The sequence below is a fragment of the Galeopterus variegatus genome, unplaced genomic scaffold (genome assembly GCF_000696425.1).
Source record: "Galeopterus variegatus unplaced genomic scaffold, G_variegatus-3.0.2 Scaffold5745, whole genome shotgun sequence".
Classification (NCBI taxonomy): Eukaryota; Metazoa; Chordata; class Mammalia; order Dermoptera; family Cynocephalidae; genus Galeopterus; species Galeopterus variegatus.
The window spans coordinates 24,258-30,149 of NW_007731856.1; positions in this window are offsets into that span (position 1 = coordinate 24,258).

The window sequence follows — 5,892 nt, forward strand, 5'->3', positions numbered from 1 at the left end:
GGCGGCATCATCCACGGCTGGCGCTGCCCGCGGAGGCGCGCCCGTGCGCGCCGCTGCCGCCCGGGAACGCGCACGTAAGTGCCGCCTGCTCCTTGTGGCCGGGCTGGCCCGCGAGCGCTTGGGTTTTAAAGTGCCTCCACCGGTGAAGGACTCTGGTCTCTGTCTCTGAAAGACCCTGTCCCCGCCCCACGTTGTCACCGCGTCTCATGTTTGCTTGTCTATTGTCTGTAACCCCTCTTCCCAGACGGAGAGTCCAGGCAGGCTGCGCCCGCAGCCGAGTGGGCGCCCCAAGTCCATGGAAATGCCTAGATGCAGCTACTCCGGTTGCAAAAGAAAAACATGCTTTTTCGTTTGGTGAGAAAATGCAGATACATAGCAATCACCCTTTATTCCCACCATCGGAGGTCAACTTGAACATTTCCGTGTCTATTCTCATGGATTTATACTATACACATTTGTTTTCCAGAAAGATGTTACTCGGCAAACTTTAGTAACCTTATTTTTTCACGTTACAAATTTTTGTAATTGTTCTGCGTCACTATAATCAACCTGCATCTGGGGTTGTTAACCTGTGGTTCATGCCAAGCTTCGACAGCTCCCCAATAATACGAAATTGTGTGCGACAGTGTCTTTAAGTGTGTGCTTACATCTGTGGACACTATCTGCGTGGATGCGTTGAGCACACACAGAGAAGTGGTATGTACATGTCAACGTTTGTTCTAGGGAGTCCCTGTCCCCCGTAAGAGGTTAAGAATCGGATACACCTCGTGTTTTTAAATCAATGGAGCGAGCTGTGCACACCGGCCCATGATGTATTTTTGTGAGCCGCCCACCATCGCGGTCGAACTTGCTCCAGGAACCTTCTCTCTCCTGGTGAGGCGCCCAAGCGTCCTTCCCAGCCTGGGGTCACCTCGTCCCTGCGGACAGGTCCCCGCCCTGACCCCAGCTTCCCGCAGGGCCCCACGCCTCCGGGGAGCAGCTGCTCTTGCTCCAGGCCCAGCTTCACTGCGCAGTTGCTCCATCCTCAGTGAGTCCCTTAGCAGTGGCTATTTTTATCCTTTGGAAAGTGTAGGGAAAGAACTAGGCTGATGAGGAGAGAAGTCCTGGAACTTGATTTTCTCCTACTCCAGTGAGAGAGATGGATTCCATTTAGAGATAAACTGGCCTCGATTTCTCAAGCTTCAGCCATCACCCCCCCACCCCCCATCAGCACAGAGTGCTGTGCCCGCCATCCTGCAGGAGGAGGCTTGGAGGAGGCTGAGGGCTAAGGAAAAGTGCTCCATCACAACCATAAAAACCACAAAAGTCAGCAAAAATACTGTTGGGGCAGCCCTTGCTGCCTAGTAGAGCATCAGGGCTCTGCCAGTAGGGGCTGGGGCTGGGAACATGCTGTGTGAACAAGGACCTTAATTCAGAAAGGGCGCTTTTTCAAATGATGGCATATTCCCTGCATTTTTGAAAAAGGCTCACAACCCCCAAATAAGGAAGCGCCTATCTTCTAGAGGCTCTTTAATACTTCCAGATCTCCTGTAGTTGCTGACTTCCTGAGGCAGTCTGTGATGTGAACCGCATGGAACTGTCAGTCAGGCCTGGCTGGGTTCTGGTACTTATTAATCATGTGACAATGGGAAAATTACTTAAACTCTCCCAACAGGTGTGGTAATGCCAGACGCCCAGGGCTTTTACAAGATTTAGTTGGAGAAGATATAAGTAAAACACACAGGCAACCACTGGGTGTGTGTCATGCCTATTGTTATTGTTTTTTATAAGTAATCCCTTTTCTCTAATGACCACTTCCTGTGAAAGTTTCCTCACCAGTTATCTCTAAACAGTTCGAACCAGGGATCCTCAAGAACTTCATTCAATAGCACCAAGCCTAGCCAGAGCCTAAGCTCAATAAACATTCATGCCAGGCATCATGGTAGACACGGGGGACATAGGGGTGACCTAAGAGCTTCCTTGAGGACATAAAATAAACATGTTTATTGCACATTTTCATCAGTGGTATGGAGAAAAGGTTAGTGGTTCTCAAAGTGTGGTTCCCAGACCAGCAGTATCATCATCACCTGGGAACTTGGAGAAATGCAAATTTCTGGACCCCACCTAACAAAGGTGGTGAGGAGCCAGTCCCAGCAATCTGTGTTTTCACAAGTCCTCCAGGTAATTCTGATGCTGGCCACTTAGTTAAGGAAACCTCAGCTCTACCACCTCTCCTCTGGTCTGTTGCAGTTGCCTCCTCACCAGCCCGTCTGCTTCTCCCACACTCCTTCAGTCTGTTCACAACCCAACAGCCAATGTGTTAAAGGTCAGCCTGATCATGTCCCTTGCTGGCTCCCCAGTTGTCTGGAATAAAAAGCAAAGTTCTCACAAGTTGTCAAGGCAGTTTTCACTCTCCATCTTCCTCTCTTCCCGCCTGACCTTATCTTCTTCTACTTTCCTTCCAGTCACTTAGCTCCAGCCACAATGGTTTCTCGCTGTCCTCCAACATACCAGACACAATCCTCCCTCAGGGTCTTTGCACTGCTGTTCCCTGTGCCTGGAATGCTCTTTCCTCTGACATCCACAGGGCTTCATCTCTCACCTTCAAATCTATACTTAAATGTTAACTTCTGAATAAGATAAAATTGCAAACTTCCCAACACTTAACTCTAATTAAACCGTCAGAGAAAGAATCGGTTCCCAGCCTCTCTTTCCTGTCTCTGTAAGGCTCTTGGTCTCACACAAAGATTTTCCCGTAACCCCTAGCCCATCTCTGAGGAGGAAGTCTCCTCTCCCTCCCTTGCCAAGGTGTGAGTGGAAACTTTTGAAATTTCCTAGTAAGCCTCAGAATGAAAATGCTGGGAAGCCCTGACCTAAATCTCCTGAGGTTTCTTTCCCTGGGGGAAATGAAGGCCACAGTCATTACCACACTCCACACACTGCCCCCGCTCTTTGGTTTTGCTTGTCACAGTGGTTGACATTATTCTTCTCCTCCAGGAAGCATTTCAGAAAGCCCAGAAAATGCCATCAACGAGACACACTGATGAAAATGCCATACTCCTAAAAAAGGCCAGCTTTGGGCTTGAGATTCCATGGGGGGGGGGGGGGTGAATAGGTGGGAAAGCTGGAGGAGGGAGCTAAGGGAGGAATTGAGGGTGAAGTTACCCGAATAACAGAGATAACAGGTGTTCCATGTGTTAACTCTGTCTTGTCCTCAGAGTGTACTGACTGGCACCAGCAAGACGTTCAGCCAGCAGAAAGCTTACAGAGCCTGGGGACACCTCCCCAACCTGGAACCAGACCCATGCCAACTCAGCTGGTGGGGGAGGGTGACCTGGGAAGGAGCAGCTCTAAATTCTGAAACAGCCCCTTCCTCTCCAAGGAACAGTTGGGAATGCTGCTAGTCTGTTTTCTGTCACTTAGAATACCTGAAACTAGGTAATTTATAAAGAAATGAAATTTATTTCTTACAGTTTTGGAGGCTGGGAAGTCCATGATCCAGGGGGCATATCTGGTGAGGGCCTTTTTCTGGGTGGGAACACTCTACAGGGTCCTGTGGCAACACAGGGTATCACATGGTGAGAATGGTGAGAGCTCTCTCATGGGTTCTCCTTGTAAAGCCACCACTGTACACCCATGATAACTCATTACTCCATGAATGGATTAACCCATTCATGAGAGCATAGTTCCCATGATCCAATCACCTCTTAAAGGCCTCACCTTTCAACCATAATCAGATTTCCTACCCTCTTAACACTGTTGCAATGGGGATCAAGTTTCCAACACATGAACTTTTGGGGGACACATTTAATCCATAGTAGCTGCTCTCTCTCATAAACCTTCTCTCTCCACAAGTAATATATTAACGCATTTGCACTGCAGAAGAGTCAAGCAGCATGAAAGTACACAGAGTAAAATATGAACATTCCCCTCCACACACACCCTCATCTCTTTTCTCCAGCACCCAGTCTGGTGCATGTTCTTATAGCCCTTTCTCTATGCATTTACTTACATATGTATGTATTTAGACACACAACTCTGTGTGTGTGTGTGCGTGTGCGTGTGTGTGTGTTTTCAATTTTACAGATAGAATCATGCAAAAAGTAATGGTCTTCATGATTTGGTTTTTGGACTGATCAAAATAAGTTGAGATCTCGAGGACGCTCTCATGACAGGGCATACAAAGGCACCTCCATGGCGCTCTTCTGATTGAGATAAACCCTGATGGATTTCACCAGTTCTGGTAATAGACAGCCTTGCACATACATCTTTGTGCACAATTGTGGATATTTAGAAGGGTAGATTCTCTAAAGAAAGAAAGATACAGCAATCACAATACTATGTTGAACTTTCAAAAGCAGTGAACAGAGTTGAGGTTACCAGAGCTAGGATAAGGGGAGGGGGAGAGGGGTAAGGGAGGAATTGATAAAGGGCTATGAAAAATGATTACATTGTATAATGTTGGATATACTAATTATCCTGATTTAATCACATATTGCACACAGGTATTGATATTTAACTCTGTACCCCACAGATATGTACAATCAACCTTATTTCAATAATAATAATTTTAAAAACTTGAATAAACTGAAAAAAAAAAAAGAAAATCAATTGATATAGCAACCATTAGAATTACATATCTAATTCTTCCCTGTGGTTTCATTCTGATTACAGAGGAGGAGGGTCTAGGAGGCCTCAACTCACCCCATCCTCTTACCAGGTTCTTGACTCTACCACAGGAAAGAATTCAAGGGCAGAGTCACAGTAGAAAGGGAGAACAGGTTTAATGCAACGAATAAGAGACACAGATTTCACAGAGAAGGTGAGGACTAGCTCCAGAGACCCTGCAGGGCCTGCACCATGTTTAATATAAAAGTAAGAAAGTCTGGTAGTACAGAGTGCAAGCTGGCTCAAGAGAGTGAGCAGCTGCCTGACAAAAGTAAGCTTTATACAAAAGAAAGCATACACGCTCAGCCAGTGAGGTGTGGATTGGCCCCAGGAAAGTGAGCAACAATCCACCTTTTGCCCGGATTTGGCTTTTATAGTTTCGCTACCTAATACATATTCATGCTATCAAATGAATATAAATTCCACTTTACGGGCCGGCCCGGTGGCGCACTGGAGAGTGCGCCGCCTGGGAGCGCAGCGGCGCTTCCGTTGAGGGTTCGGATCCCATGTGGAGACCGGTTCCCGCTCACTGGTTGAGCGCGGGGTGGGCGCAACACCGAGGGTTGCGATCCCGTTGCCGGTCAGTAAAAAAGACAAAAAGGAAAAAAAAAATTCCACTTTACTGAGCTTTGCTTGGCCAGTAGGGTTATTTAAACCCTTTCTATGGAGCATGCCTAGCCACCGGATTTGCATAAGTTAGCCCCCTGAGGTCTTGCGTTGGTGCCGAAAATAGGTCCAATTAGGAGGGTCTGGAGCAGGGGCCTGAGACCTTCAGGAGTGGCCTGAAACCCAGAGGTGTGTCCTGAGACCAAACCCGTGGAAACGGAACACTTCCTGTCTCAACTCACGTTTTGTATTTTCCTTTTCGGGCTGACTTTTCTGTGCTTGTCTTTCACTTACATTTTGAAAAATATTAATCCTATTTTTAATAACAATGGCTACCTTTAAAATTTTTTTTCAAAACATTTTATTTTCATTTTTAAATAATTCATATTTTCTAAAAAAATGCAAAAATTTCCCCCAAATTCTTCACCTCACTTCCCCACATGTTGATATCTTACATAATAATGGTTACCCTTTGTATGAAAAAGATTCTTGAAACGGTATGTCTCCAGGTATCAATTTATTAGATAAAGATTTGGAACATTTTTTTCTTCACTCACTCATTTACTTATTGTAACTATTTCTAGTGATGTAATCAGGGATTTAGATTTAGATGATTATTGTTAATTAAAAAAAATCTTT